A 17081-nucleotide genomic window follows, 5' to 3' on the forward strand; every position below is an offset into this window, starting at 1 on the left:
ATTTCAACCCTATCAATTTCCCCCTTTGACATCATCCTCTCCCTCCCCCTGTGTCCTCATGAACAAGTTCTAGTCAGCTTTTCCTAGAGTACTATCCCTGACCGCGGGTTGTCAGAGGGGAAAATCCCATCCCTCCAGGTGTTGCTCACATCTTAAATTCAAGAAGAGGAGTTTATGGGAGTAGGGTGATGTCAATATACATTTATCATTATGCCCTGTCTATTCTCCTAATTTTCCTATTTATTTTCCTGTATACACATATATTTGTGATTGTAAGTGATATTAAAATAATAATTACCATTGGACTTAACAACCAGTGAAAGGTATTGGTTGCTGTAGAAGACATTCCACTAAATATATCCCACCAATGTGGTGCAGTATCCTGTTGTATCTGTGAGGAAAGATGCACTAGTCTACCTTTGTCAATTATTGCAGATACAAGGTTATTCTGTAGGGTATGTTCTAGTGTTTCTATTTGTTGTCTTAACAACTCTGATTGTTCCAAAACCTGTTTTAGTGGGTCTAAAGAAATTATAAAGGGTGTAGTGTCAGTGAGATTATGTACCTCATAGACTGAAGAGAATACCTTATCGGCGTCTGGTTCAAAAAGATAGGTGTCGTTACCCCATTGTAATGTTTTAATCTTTTTTATGCATCCCGCAAACGGCACCGATTTATTTAACCCTGACATGGTGCGGTTATCATTAGTAATGATACAAATATGCTGGGGTCCTATTTCTATGAATCTATTGTTCACATTTACCGGTGTTCTTTGCATTTTGCATATGCTAGTTTGGTATTTTAACAAGCAAGGTTCATATACTGGAGAACTTCTGCCGCATACCATTCCCTTATTAGTTCCTTCACATAGATTTAAATCATGGGTTCTGTTTCCTTTATCTACATATTTCCCATATATTTCTGGATACCAAAACTCGTCTTTAATTACTAGTGGCATGACCACTATTTTACACATTTCCATTACATCTGCTACCCGGTATGCTTCAAACCTTCCTACACACCATTTATTCTCACATTCTATCTTATCCCCTTTTACTTGGAACCATACACCATCGTCAGTTAGACCCTTAAAATATTTCATCCAGGTATGATAATTTCCCAACTGAAGTTCAGTCCTGGCCCTATTTATTTGTATATGATAGGATAAGAGGTTAAAAGAGCACTGTGTGAAATTTACAAACCGTTGACTTTGATTCCACAGCTGGAGCTCTGCTCCTATCGTGTGATTTATTAACCCTCCCAAAAATTGTAATAGGGGTATTTCTTGCAGTTGGGTTTCAAAAGTGGTGGGTAACCATTTGCTTGTGATAGTCAAGCTGTCAGCTATGTGTCCCCCTGCATGCTTCCATCTGTTGTTCATTTCTTCTATTTCGACCGAGTTTAAAATCCCATCCCTGTACCCATTAGTCCCAATAGTGTGTCGTACCATTCTCGTTTATACCTGCACTCCGGTATCGGGGGAAAGGTGATATTGAATTTTATTTTTGTTTTCTGTTGTGATGTTGATACATTTATGCAAGTGTTTGGTACGGGTGTTAATATGGAAGATTCAATTATTGGCATTACTTCTTCCTCCATTTGTATGTTAAATCCATAGGACTGTGCATTCCAATACCACCCATCATCACTCTTTTCCCTCCACCAACAGGCACAGAGGAAAGTACTGGATTGATTAACGGTAATATCTGTCAGATTAAACATCCCTTCTGATATATTTTCTCCCCCTGCTATTGTGACTAATATTTGGTACATTTGTCCTACCACCCGTTCCCGGGCTTGTTTCCACGTCTGTGAAAGGGATATTTTATGGCACCTATGATTTTTACTGTTATTGAAAGGAAAACTCATATTGTCATTCCACTGGAAGGTTATAGTTACTTCTGAGAGTGGGTCTTCCTGTATCCATGCAATACCTACATCTATATGAAATGGTCGCCTGTGTCCTTTAACAGTGTAATTACCTACATCATAATACTTATCCATCTCATATCCTGAATCATTTGCTACTTTTTCGTCATCTATTACCCATTGGAAATTTGCGGTTTCCTCTACCTCAAATACTCTAATACCAGGAGTCCAGGCATACACTTGTACAAAGGCAAGTTTAAACAGACTATAGAAAAGTAGAGATTTCATGATGACGTTTTCTCAGGTTGTTTCTTGCAGTGTGATGCGTGTATCCAGGTTGGCTTTCCCTTCAGCTTTACTGAAGTGGCTGTGGTTAAGAGTACTTGATAAGGACCTTCGAACCTGGGTTCCAATGTCTTTCTGATGTGTTTCTTTACATATACATAATCCCTTGGTAGCAGCGTATGGGTACCTGTTATTGAGTTAGGGTCTGGAAGAGAAGAATACACACTTTTGTGGATCTTAGTTAGACGTTGTTGTAATTGTATTACATATGCAGTCAAACTATCACATTGCAATTGCATACTCTGTGGAAAGTATAGACCTAATCTAGGTGCATTCCCAAAAAGTATTTCATATGGAGACAATCCTGTTTTCCCTGTTGGAGTGTATCTTATGGAGAACAAAGCCAAAGGCAGGCATTCTGGCCATGGCTTGTTTAACTCCTGCATGGCTTTTTGTATTTTCAACTTTATTGTCCCATTTATTCTTTCCACTGATCCTGAACTCTGTGGGTGGTAAGGGGTGTGGAAACTTTGTTGAACCCCTAACATGGTCATCACATTCTGCATGATTTCTCCTGTAAAGTGTGTGCCCCTATCTGATTCTATGGTTTCAGGAAGACCAAACCTAGGTATTAACTCAGTGATCAGTTTCTTAGCTGTGGCTTTAGCTGTAGCTGATTTTACTGGATAGCTTTCAGGCCAACCTGAAAATAAATCGATACACACGAGGACAAATTCAAAGGGGCCGCTCTTAGGCATTTGTATGTAGTCAATATGCAGTCTCTGGAAGGGGTATTGGGCCCGGACCTGGTGTTTTCGTGGGGTTTTTACTCTCTGTCCTGGGTTATTCAGGAGACAGATTTGGCAGGCTGCACAGTAGTTTCTCGCAGTACTACTGAATCCAGGGGCAAGCCATCCTTGATTCACAATCCTATACATGGAATTAGAACTGACGTGTGTGGGTAAGTGAACTGCCGCTGCCATTGCTGGGTACAGAGAGGCAGGTAGGCATATTTTGCCTCCTTCCCTCCATACATTGTCAAGGTCTGGTGCTGCTTCCATCCTGACCCACTTATCTTTCTCGCTCTCCCCTGCTTGCTCCTGTAATTTACTCAGCTGCTGCCATGTTGGTTCTGGGATACTCACCTCTACTGCTGCTAAGGTCTCAGAGCTTCCTTCCCCTAGAGCTGCCTGTTTTGCAGTCAAATCTGCAAATGCATTTCCTTTTGCCTCAATTGTTTTTGCGCTCGTGTGTGCCGCTATCTTCATAATGGCCACTCGTTTAACCTTTTGAAGATTGTTCAGGACTCTCTTAATCCCTTCTCCATGTTTTACAGGTGTACCTGCTGCTGTCAGATAACCTCTAGCCCTCCATATGTGGCCCTAATCGTGCGCTACACCATAAGCGTAGGCAGAGTCAGTGTAAATATTCCCTTCTCGTCCTTTTAAGTATTCTAGGGCTTGTTCTAAAGCTTTTAATTCTGCTTCCTGTGCTGACATGTGGGCTGGTAAGGGCTGTGCTTCAATCACCTGTGTATCAGTTACTACAGCATACCCTGTGTGATATTTACCCTTGTCATCAGCAAACCTACTGCCATCTATGTACAAAGTGTGCTCAGCATTTAAAATCGGTGTATCTGTAACATGTGGGAATCCCATTGTCTCCTGTTCCATGAGCTGAAAACAATCGTGCTGATCTATCTCTTTAAACAGAAGGGTGTCAGTTTCCTCATCTCCTTCTTTATTAGCACTATTATTCCCCCTTGCCAAATCTGGTGACTGAAGAGGCAAAAAGGTGGCCAAATTTAAAGTTGTACAGCGCTGAAAAGTGACATTTGGAGGTAAGAGTAAAGTACACTGTAACCTCAGTTGTCTGGCCATTGAAATGTTTTTGGGCTGAACTTGAGACAAGATTGCATGTATGTCATGTGTGGTGTGTACTACAACTGGATTGTCTAGGACAATCTCTGATGATTTATCAATGATGATTGACACTGCAGCTACCGCCCGTACACAGGACGGTGAACCTCTGAAAACTGGATCTAGTGCTGCTGAAAAGTAAGCGACGGGTCTTTGTTTTCCATGTGCCTGTGTCAAAACACCTGTGGCGTGTCCAGTGATCTCGGCAACATATAGATTAAATTTCTTAGTGTAATCTGGAATACCAATAGCCGGGGCAGAAATTAATAGCTTTTTCAAAGTGACAAACGACTCATACGCTACTTCTGTAAGCACATACGGTACAATTTTCAAACAATCGTATAATGGCTGCATCAAAGCGCTAGCATGTGGTATCCATTGTCTACAATATGACACAATACCTAAAAACATACGCAATTGTTTGAAATTCCGTGGGGGTAACATTCCCTTTATCACTTGAACCCTTTCCTCAGTGAGATGCCTTGTACCCTGTGATATACAATGTCCCAAAAAGATAACTTTTTCCTGGCACACTTGCAATTTGTTCTTATTAACTTTGCAACCCTTTTCTGCCAAGAAGCGCAACAAATTAAGGGTGGTAGCCAAACAAGTTTCCTTGTCCGGGCAGCATAATAATAAATCATCCACATATTGTAGCAATACACAAGAATCTGGTGGTACCCATTCTCCCAACACCGTTTGCAATGCTTGTGAATATAAGGTAGGTGAATGCGCCATACCCTGCGGTAGGCGTGTCCAGGTTAGTTGTCGATTTTTGAGGGAAAATGCAAACCAAGGTTGGCATTCTTCCGCAAGTGGGACAGAAAAGAAAGCGTTCGCTAAATCTATAACTGTAAAATACATGCTGGTCGAAGGTATTTGTGACAGTAACGTATGTGGATTGGGTACTAAAGGCGTCATCGGGGCTAGTAGTTTATTGACCGCTCTGAGGTCTTGAACCATTCTGTACTTAACTGGACTACCGGCTACTGTTTTCTTTTTAACCGGGTACAAAGGAGTATTCGCCGGTGATTTTACCTCTTTTAGAGCTCCACTTTTTAATAAGGATTGGACTTGCATTTCTATAGCCTCCTCTTGGGGTGCACTGAGTGTATACTGTTTTTGTTGGGGAAGCACTGCTCCTGGAATCAGCTGTAGGGTAACTGGAGGTATGGGCAAAAGTCCAACATCTGCTGGATGTTTCTCCCATAGTTCTTCCGGAAGGGATGACAAGATCTGATCCAAATCCGGAGGAGATGGACCGGACAGTTCCGATTCCTCCTCCAGATATTGTATCAGGTTACACATCTCCATGTGTTCTTGATTATCCCCTATAGCTAAGGTGACAGTGCCATCTGGGTGATAGGTAATGTTAGCTCCTATTTTCTGTAAAATGTCACCTCCTAGCAAATTAGTGGGGGCTCCTCTAGATACCAGAAAACGGGAAAGGAACATGTGGTTCCCTATTTTAACTTTTAGAGGTTTTGTCAGCGGGGCGTCGGCTAAAATGCCATCATACCCAGTTATTAATAAAGTGTCAGGTGATTCTTGCTCAGGGAGTAGTTCAGAATCGGAAAGTAATGAGCGTGAAGCTCCTGTGTCGACTAAACAAGAAATTTTCTTATTACCAACCGTTATAGTAGTCTTAAGCATTTTAGTTTTGGATCTTTCTAAAACCGGGGCGAGTCATGCCCGTGGACCATCCCCCTGTCGTCTGACTTCACCATTATTGTTATCCCTGGGCCAGTTCCTCCTCTGACTAACTGGGTAATCAACACCTTCCTTTCCTTCATCTCTTATTCTCTTTCTGCAGTTGCGTCTGATGTGGCCAGTCTTGTTACAGTAGTAACAAGTAAGGGGTTTGCGATAGGAACCTCTGCTTGGTTCTTGGGGATCCACAACCGTATTGATTGTCGTGTGTTTTCGATTTTTGTTTTCTGCTAAGTCTGCTTCTATCCCTTGTGCCTTTTGCAACAACGTCCCTCTATTCCTAATGGCCCTCCACTCTGGGGTACAAGCTTTCATTTTCTCACTTATCTGTGGAATTAGCCCTTCCATAAACTGTCTATTGAAAGTTCGAATTGTAATTGGTAGTTCTAAATCCATTCTCTCGTCTGCCATCATACTTTCCATTGATAAGTAAAAGTCTGATACCATCTGTCCTGGCAGTTGTTTCATGGGTGACGTGGAGCCTCTCTCTTGCTGTTTTGCCTGACAAAAAGTGTTTAACAAAGCAAGAAAAGGGGCCCTTGAGCCTATATGCCTAACATGTCCGTCTGTCAGATTGCCGTGTTCATCGGCTACTTCTGGAGGTCTATGCGGACCTATCTCTGTCATAAACTGATTGAACATAGTCAAAGTCATTTTATGTCTACACAAATCTTCCCCGTCCTGCCAAGCCGCTCTATGTGTATTCATTAACTGGGTCACAAATCTACTAAAAGCAGCCAGCTTGGCTACTGGATCTGGGGCGTTCTGAATTAGAGCCATAAGTGTGTCCGCCGACCATGGTTTCCAGGTATGTATGGCCACGTTACGAGTAACCGTGGTCTGTGCATTTGGATGGTCTGGATGCCCGTGTTCAGGATTGGGTATTGTTATGATTCGTGTACTAATATGTACTGGGGCTACTGGTTCCGGGTGAGGTTTTTGTGCTCCACAATGCACACATTCTTGTGCCCACTCGGGATTTTGTGATCCACAAATCTGGCAAACCCATCTTCTACCTTCAAGTACAGGATATAACCCTGACTTATGTGAATTTTTCTCTATATCAGTGTATGGGGGTGGAATGGTTGAAGTAATATTATTTAAGGTTTCAACATTTTTTGTTCTTCTATCTTTCATATCCCAACCATCACAGTCTGGATTATATTTCCACCCCTCTTCTTTTGCTCTATTTGAAACCTTAATTAAGCATTGAACCTGACGCATCCATTGCTTCTCTAACACCTCTCCTTGTCTGTCCCTTTTTATTTCACTCCATACATCCAGGTCTAAACCCGCTGCTCCTTTCACATTAAATTTACGAAGGACATCCTTTAAGTCCCGCGCTTCATCTTTTCCCACAGATGGTTTTAATTATCTGTGGCACCGTATAATGTGCCACAATTCCCTGACGGGGTTTTGTATTCTGCTGGCCCATTCTGACAGTCCTGCCTAGGTAGCGTGTGGGATACTTAGTGTACAATATAAAACACTTAACCAAGTTACACTAGTTCCTCGTTGCCTTCCTCCTAGGGTGCCAGAATACTAAAAACCTCTCCTAGATGAGATTTCTGAAACCGAATTACTTTATATGCTAGCCCAATAACAAATAATTACTTTATATGCTAGCCCAATAACAAACCAGAATGCGGCTACAACATATACAAGAATGCGGCTACAACATATACAAGCATTCCTTTAAGTGGCCAGGTATCCGACGAGATCTCTGGACTTTGTGGAGACCTTATTCCCCCCCGTATCTGGGATCCCTCTCATACACTCTTATCCCTGCTTTATGGAGCAGACAGGGCTTATACTTTCAACCCGTCTATGGTTTATGAGTTAGATGTGAGGTTAAGCATAAGCGTCAGACCCCCCAAGTTCACTTGTGTGAGGTAAGGGCGCATTCTGTTGCTTAGTTCGGCAATCCCCTTCTAACTCATACCATCCTTGACAAAGCTCATTCACTTGCTCAACAAGACAGACAGACAACAAATAATTCCAGCAATATAAACTAAAATATGCAGTAATTCTAGACTCACCACTACAGAGGCTGGTGTTTTAAAACCAGGAGAACCATAACTGACAGAACGGATAGGCACAAATCAGGGGAGCACAGAATATAAGAAAAATAAAGCTTTTTCTTATCTGCGCAGGTTTTCGATCTGTGGTTCCCGGAATGCCTGTCCTTTCGTTCCGTCAGCGTAGCTCAGCCACCTCTTGTAGCAACTTGGTGAGTCCCTGTTCGGGCGCCAAAATGTTAGGGGCAACTCTTAAACAAGTTGCTTTAAGTTTATATTGCTTTGTCAAATTATTGCTTCTATAAGAATGATGACACGGAGTCAGATATGTCTGTGTCACAGTCCGGAGCAAAAGAGGACTGCGCCCTTTACTTCTTTCAAAGGCCTTTTATAGGCAGCTCTACAAGCAGTAATCTTATCGGCATTACCAAATGAGGTTAAGGTACAAAGAGTTTCTTATCAGTGAACACGTAATGATTATTCAGCAGTTCCAAATTCCATCTAGATACAGATTGATACGTACACAGAAGAGAAAAAGCACAAACAATTTAATTGGAACTCTAAGTCATTATTTCAACCCTATCAGTGGGGAACAGAGAATGAACTGGTATGGGGGTGCAGAGTGTGTACAGGTGTGGGAGGGCTGCGGGTGTATAGATGTGGGGGGGCTGAGTGTGTATGGGTGTGTACGTGTCTGTGTGTAGGGGGGGCTGTGCATATACAGGTATGGGGCAGAGCTGTGTGTGTACAGTTGTGAGGTGCTGAGTGTGTACAGGTGTGTGTGTGTGTGTGGGGGGGGGGTGATTGTGTACAGGTGTGTGTGTGTGTGTGTGGGGGGGGGTGATTGTGTACAGGTGTGGGGACTGAGTGTGAATATTTGTGGGGTACAGAGAATGAACTGGTATGGGGGTGCGGGTGTGTACAGGTGTGGGGGTGCTGGGGGTGTATAGGTGTGGGGGTGCTGGGGGTGTATAGGTGTGGGTGCTGGGGGTGTATAGGTGTGGGGGAGCTACACATATAGAGATGTGAGGCAGAGCTGTGTGTGTATAAGTGTGGGGGGTGGCTGTGTGTGTGCGCAAAAGACAATCAGGTGCGCACAACACTTGGGGGAAGGGGCACAGTGTGGCATCATCTGACTGGCAGCTGGCTCAGCCTCTCAGTGCACTGCTGAGATCCTGAACCAGCCTCTCCTGCCCCTTCACAGTCCAGCACTCCCATGAGCGCTGGAGGGGCAGAGCAAAGGGTGGTGACTGACAGTCACTGCTCTGTGCTCAAAGTGGACCGAGAACAGAACAATCAGCTGTCTTTTATCGCTCAGTTCTTGGGGTAGAGCCGGCAGGGGGACAGAAAAAGCTCTGGTTGATGCTGCAGCCGTCTAGGTGAGTATGACTGTCTATTTTTTTTAGAACCCACACTTCTCTTTTAAATATTTGTTCATTACATCAGTGTTTGGTATTACTTAACCAAATCATAAAAACATATTGATACATACACGTCCATATACACATAAATAAATCACATGATTGAAGACATAAATAAAGCATATTAGGTGGTCTATACATAAACCTTTTTACCCAAGATTCACATATTTTCATTCTTCTTTCAAGATTTACACACTTTTAGTAAATGTATTTAATTTGAAGAATATGTGAAAGTTTTTTGAATCTTGGGTGCAATTAGTAGAAATAGACCCTTAAGACTAAATAGTGCTAAAAAATAGCATTGTGAAACTAGAAAGAAAAAATATTAATTACTGCATAAATGTATTCAAATGCAAATTTAGATTGAATTTAGGGTTCAATATTGAGTTTGCCCACCCTATGCAGCTATAACAGCTTCAACTCTTTTGGTAAGGCTGTCTATGGAAACGTTTGACCATTCTTCCAGAAGCACATTTGTGAGGTCAGGCACTGATGTTGAACGAGAAGACCTGGCTCACAGTCTCCGCTCTAATTCATCCCAAAGGTGTTCTATCGGGTTGACTCAGAACTCTGTGCAGGCCAGTCAAGTTCCTCCACTCCAAATTTGCTCATCCATATCGTTATGGACATTGCCAGAATTACTTGGTGCATCTGTGGGGCATCCTCAAACAGAAGGTGGAAGAGTGCAAGGTCTCTAACATCCACCAGCTCTGTGATGTCATCATGGAGGAGTGGAAGAGGACTCCAGTGGCAACCTGTGAAGCTCTGGTGACCTCCATGCCCAGGAGGGTTAAGGTAGTGCTGGAAAATAATGGTGGCCACACAAAATATTGACACTTTGGGCCCAATTTGGACACTTTCACTTAGGGGTGTACTCACTTTTGTTGCCAGCGGTTTAGACATTAATGGCTGTGTGTTGAGTTATTTTGAGGGGACAGCAAATTTACACTGTTATACAAGCTGTACACTCACTACTTTACATTGTAGCAAAGTGTCATTTCTTCAGTGTTGTCAAAGATAGAATAAAATATTTACAAAAATGTGAGGGGTGTACTCACTTTTGTGAGATACTGGGGTATATTTGCTAAAACTGGAGCACTCAGAATCTGGCGCAGCAATGCATGATGGCCAATCAGCTTCTAATTTCAGGTTGTTCAACTGAACTTTGATAATAAAACTTGGAAGCTGATTGCTTAATATGCAGAGCTGCATCAGATGTTTCACTCTTCAATTTTAGTAAATAACCCCCATTACATATATATATATATATATATATATATATATAAAATTTTTAGTTTTTTTTAAATTCACATATATTTACTTAGCGCTTTAATTTAACAATTCAATAACTAATATCAAATGATGAGGAGAAGTATCCAGATCTTCACAATGCTATAGCTCTTCTCAAACCTTTAATAGACATTCCAACTACTTAAAGATAGTCCTGGTATACATTTCTTTGGTCACAGGCACTGTACTTCCTGTAGAGCACTCATATTTTTTCCCTTCAGAAGTCAGACAATCCTCTGTCCTGCACATAAGCAGACAGTATTTTCAGAAGGAGGTCAGCAACAGCAGCCCCCATATTTCTTAGCACAGATCTTCTATAAAATCATGCCGGTGATATTTATTTTTCTCACCTATTATTTCTATGTGAAGTCGTGCCTTTCTTAAGACCGCATGTGATTTCAGTCTGACACATAATAAACTGTTTTTATTTCTCCAAATAATTGCTTAAAGCGGTATTTGTGTTGACAGGTAACAAAACTAATGGGAAAAATACTTTTCCTGGAATTACCAAGTTTCATGACAGATTACTGCACACTGGATTTTCTTGATTTTTATACTTATGAACTCTTTGACTTATTTTGGCTATACCATATCACTTGTACTGTATATTTTGATTATTCAGGACATTTCACATATATTTTGGTTTGATTCACTTTTTTACACTTATGAACTTTCTGAATCCTTTTTGCTGTATTCTATCACTTGTATACTTTGATCATCCAGTACATTTCACATGTATGTGGTTTGACTCGCGTTAAAATTTATGGTATTGGGAATTATACCCCTGAACCAGTGATTTATAATGTTTTCAGTTTTTAAAAAACAATCTTTTTTTAGTGCTGCACTAGTGTTTATTTATTCCTAAAACCGGCACTGACTGCAGCATGATACATACTCCACACTTGCACTCTTTACAATGAACACCCCTGACCTCTGCACTGTGTCTTATAGACTCCTGAACTATATACACTATATTGAACATTATATATTTCTCAAAAAAGTATTTATTGTCCCAACAGTTATTGGTTGCTAAGCAGTCCCTTACTATTGTAATGACATTCTTCTTTAACTAGTTGCCGCCCGCCCACCATCAAATGACAGCGGGGCAGTGCGTCTCTTGTTCTGGGATGCCGTCACATGACGGCGTCCCAGAACGGCTGCTCTTGCACGCCTGCGGTGGTGTGCAGCGTGGCGATCGCGCTCGCGCCATTTTGCTAGACAGAGAGCGCAACCCCGATCTCTGTAAAGAGCCGCATCCGCGGCTCTTTAACCATGTGATCGGCTGTGTCCAATCACAGCCGGTCACATGTAAACATAGAGATTCCGGTGATCGGCTTTCCTTGCTTCACACTGACAGAGTGTGCGGCGAGGGGAGCCGATCAGCGGCATCTCCTCATAGGAGACATCTACACATGTAATCAGGGCTATTTTGCAAAGAAGAATGGGCAAAAATGTCACTCTCTAGATGTGCAAAGCTGGTAGAGACATCCACAAAAAGACTTGCAGCTGTAATTGCAGTGAAAGGTGGTTTTACATATTTATTTGTAAAAAACTTTGAAAACCATTTATCATTTTCCTTCCACTTCACAATTATGTGCCACCTTGTGTTGGTCTATCACATAAAATGCCAAAAAAATACATTTACATTTTTGGTTGTAACATGAAAAATGTGGAAAATTTGAAGGGGCGTGAATACTTTTTCAAGGCACTGTAAGTGGGGGCCTCACCTCCCAGGCTTTGGTTGTCATTGCAGGGAATAGAGCAACAAGCTTCATGAAGAAACAGTCTGCTGAGCTGCTTCAATGGGCTGCCAGCCCGACACCACACAAGTAATGCTTGGTGGTTGTCATTTCAAAAGAGAAGAAATAACTCAGCAACAAGGTCCAAAATAATTTACTTTTCTCTAATCTGAGGAATGGAAAGTTATATTAAAGGTAATTTTGTTTTAAATAACAAACATGTTATACTTACCTGCTCTGTGCAATGGTTTTGCACAGAGCATCCCCAGTCCTCACCTTCTCGGGTTCTCCGCTGGTAATCATGGCTCCTCCTTTTCTCTGAATGCCCCCGTAGGCAGCAGCCCTGCCTAGCTCTCTCCACAGACCCTTGAGTTCACCAGGCTACCAGGGAGCCATCTGGGGCCATTAGCACAGCGCTCCTCCAGCCACTTGAAGGATAGTCCATGGCTCCGGCCTGTGCATGGGAAGTGGTGGCCATATTGCTTCACCTGGCAGCTGTGTCACTGCCCCCTCTTGGCTCTCCAGGCTCTCGTGTGCCCATCTCCCTTCTTTCGAATCACCGGGGCTGTCTATTCTTACACCCGCTGCCGACAAGATGAGCTAAGGCCACGTTCCTAATTAAAAGGGGGCTCATGTGCAGCGAGATGCAGATCAACAGCTCTATGTAGGCGTTCCATCAAACCAGCGGAGATATAATGCAAACCTCAGGAAGAAACCATCACAAATCACCCCAATTTCCATCACCATCTCTGCAGGACACACTAGTGCATGCCGTCTGGCAAGAAGGCGTACCGTCGCCATTCACACCAACATTCTTTGATCACTTATCTGCTGCGCAATAAGGAGCAGAAGAAAATGTCTCAAAAATGCGCCGGTTCTCCACAGCCTGTACAGTCTCCTGAATCAGAATACAACCCTCCACAGGAGTTTGCTTCCACACAAAATAACAGTAAGTACTCCTCTCAGCTCACAAAAGCTGATTTAGATGCCAGCTTAGCTAAGATTTATGAAAACTCGCAGCTAAAATACAGAGTACTCCTCTCAGCTCAGCTCACCCTGACTCCCAGCTTTTATATATTATTTCTAAGAGTTTTATTAAGTTAGTCTATTTTTACAAATTTTTGAAAAGGTCTAACAAAAATATTTTTTTTTTCCTTAAGGTGTTATACAGTATATGCTTAATCATATGCAATGCAATATTGATATTTTCTTTAAGGTTTTCATTACTGTTGTTCTACTGGATAGATACGCCAATCTCCATATTTTGAGAGTTTAAGAACAATATAAGTAAACACTTTGGCTATATAATTCTAGTTTTAGTAATCCCTACTATAGGAAATATCGCTTACTATCATATCAGATCAATCTTTACCTATGAGTTCTACAATGTATTATCACACAATGTTCAAGGTTTTAATTCACCTTGTAAACGTAAAAAAGCATTCTGTAACTATAAAAGATTAGGTGCAGATATTATTTTACTGCAGAAAACCCACTTCGCCACCAATAACCACCTGCAATATTTTGACAAATCTTATAACCAGCATTATTGTACAGACTATATTTCCAAGACTTTTGGTACTGCCATCTTCAGAAAGGTGATCACTAGTCACGGAAATACCAACATATACAAGGACCCAGAGAGTAGATTCCTGATCCTGAAAGGCATCCTCAAAGGTCGCCAAATCACTATTGCCTCAATTTATGCCCCAAATGAGACACAAGCTACATTTTTCAATGTTTTTTAAATATTCTTGACAGATATCATTCCCCCCAACTAATAGTACGAGGAGACTTTAATTTGGCAGCAAATTCTGTACTTGATATAAGTAGAATTGTCCCATCGTCAAAGGCATTCCCTAAATCTCTTTCCCGTTCCCTACACAACTTTCAATTAATAGATACCTGGAGAGCTCATAATGTTGGCATAAGGGCTTATACTTTTTATTCTCATCCACATGAAAGCTATGCAAGATTAGACTATAATTTTGGAAATCCAATCCTTTTAGCTAACTCATCTAAAGCTGACATCCATATATGCCCTTGGTCTGACCATCACATTGTTTCTTTCACTACATCTCACATAGGCATGGCCCCTACTCCATATAAATGGCGTATTAATGACTCTCTATTAACAGACTCCACTATTACTCAACAACTTTCAACACAATTAGCAGATTACTCATAATATAACTCCTGACATACCTACTACCACTTTATGGACAGCACATAAGGCAGTTATGAGAGGTCACCTAATTAATTACGCCTCAGCCAAAAATAAATCAAAATTAATTGATATTAATATCATAACTAAAGAATTCAACAAAATATATTACAAACATTTCCAATCCCCATCTCCAGATTTATATAAGCAAATCCAAGATAAAAGAAGAGCTCTTGACACATTGTTGTCTACAGACACAGAAAAGGCCTTGAGATGGTCCAAAGCAAAATTCCTACTATATAGCAACTCTGCCTCTACCATGTTTGCTAGAAAGCTAAAACAATCTTCAAACCTCCCACATGTCTATAAATTACGCAATTCCAACAGAAATGTAGTCTCTCACCCTAAAGAAGTTATGGAGATTTTCTCTGACGTCTACAAGAATTTACTGTCGGCCCTCAATCTTCACCAAGGCAGTCTTCTCTGGATTGGCTTGGTGACATTTTGCTTCCCACTCTGTCTGTCCAGCAAATTGAAAAAACTAGGTGCACCATGTACCCCTATTGAAATAACCAAGATTATCAAGTCCCTAAAAAACTCCACAGCACCTGGTCCAGACGGGTATTCTACCTTATATTATAAAGAATTTTCCCATATTCTGGCCCCTCATTTATCCAAATTATACAATTCCATTTTACAAGGCAATACATTCCCAAAATAAATGCTTCTAGCCAATATGTGTTTATTACCCAGGCCCCATAAAGATCACACCTCCCCACAGAACTTTCGCCCAATATCAGTAATAAATAATGATCTCAAAATTTTTGGCTGTTTGCTGGCGAAACAGAATGGCGGCGGTCATCACCTAATTAATCCACCCAGACCAAATAGGTTTTATTCCCGCCAGACAGATTATAGACAATTTAAGGCTTGTCACAAATATAATACAGGATGCTCATTTACATGCAAACCCAGTAGTTATTCTCAGCCTTGATATCCACAAGGCTTTTGATATTGTGAGTTGGTCGTACCTGGAACTACTGCTCCCCAAATAGGGTCTTTGCAATGAATTCATGCATGGTTTTAGAGCTTTATATCCAAATCCTCAAACTAGAATTAGACTTCCAGGAGAAAACTCAGAGTTCTTTGCATTGGGTAGAGGAACTAGACAGGGGTGCCCCCTTTCCCCTCTCCTTTTTGTCCTGGCCATAGAACCCCTCGCATGTGCCATTTGAAATAGTGTTAATATTAAAGGCCTTAAAGACTTCTAACTAAGCCTATACGCTGATGACGTTTTGCTGTTCCTTTCAGACCCCTTAATATCCCTTTCAAACCTTATCATAGATCTCGCCGGCCTAGGGGTTAATTTATCCTAATGTACTGCAATGCCTATAAATATTCCACCATTGTTAGCAGCATCTTTGCAGGAGAGATTTTCTTTCACCTGGACCTCACAAGCTTTTAAATATTTGGGCATCCTCCTCACCCCATTTTATAAAACTCTTTTTCAAACCAATTACCCATCACTATTCACAAATAGGGATGAGCCGAACACCCCCCTGTTCGGTTCGCACCAGAACATGCGAACAGGAAAAAAGTTTGTTCGAACACGCGAACACTGTTAAAGTCTATGGGACACGAACATGAATAATCAAAAGTGCTAATTTTAAAGGCTTATATGCAAGTTATTGTCATAAAAAGTGTTTGGGGACCTGGGTCCTGCCCCAGGGGACATGGATCAATCCAAAAAAAAGTTTTAAAAACGGCCGTTTTTTCAGGAGCAGTGATTTTAATAATGCTTAAAGTAAAACAATAAAAGTGTAATATCCCTTTAAATTTTGTAGCTGGGAGGTGTCTATAGTATGCCTGTAAAGGGGCGCGTGTTTCCCGTGTTTAGAACAGTCTGACAGCAAAATGACATTTCGAAGGAAAAAAGCCATTTAAAACTACTCGCGGCTATTGCATTGCCGGCCCGACAATACACATAGAAGTTCATTGATAAAAATGGCATGGGAATTCCCCACAGGGGAACCCCGAACCAAAAAAAAAAACGGTGTGGGGTCCCCCCAAAAATCCATACCAGACCCTTATCCTAGCACGCAACCTGGCAGGCCACAGGAAAAGAGGGGGGGAGGAGAGAGCGCCCCCCCTCCTGAACCGTACCAGGCCACATGCCCTCAACATTGGGAGGGTGCTTTGGGGTAGCCCCCCAAAACACCTTGTCCTCATGTTGATGAGGACAAGGGCCTCATCCCCACAACCCTGGCCGGTGGTTGTGGGGGTCTGCGGGAGGGGGGCTTAACGGAATCTGGAAGCCCCCTTTAACAAGGGGACCCCCAGATCCCGCCCCCCCCGTGTGAAATGGTAAGGGGGTACACCCCTACCATTTCACTAAAAAACTGTCAAAAGTGTTAAAAATGACAAGAGACAGTTTTTGACAATTCCTTTATTTAAATGCTTCTTCTTTCTTCTTTCTTCTATCTTTCTTCATCTTCTTCTTCTGGTTCTTCTGGCTCTTCTGGTTCTTCCTCCGGCGTTCTCGTCCAGCATCTCCTCCGCGGCGTCTTCTATCTTCTTCTCCTCAGGCCCCTCCCCACCCATGGCATGGGGGGAGGCTCCCGCTCTTCTCTTCATCTTCTTCTCTTCTTCATCTTCTTCTTCATCTT

The sequence above is a fragment of the Aquarana catesbeiana genome, linkage group LG08, assembly GCF_042186555.1.
Source record: "Aquarana catesbeiana isolate 2022-GZ linkage group LG08, ASM4218655v1, whole genome shotgun sequence".
NCBI classification, from domain to species: domain Eukaryota; kingdom Metazoa; phylum Chordata; class Amphibia; order Anura; family Ranidae; genus Aquarana; species Aquarana catesbeiana.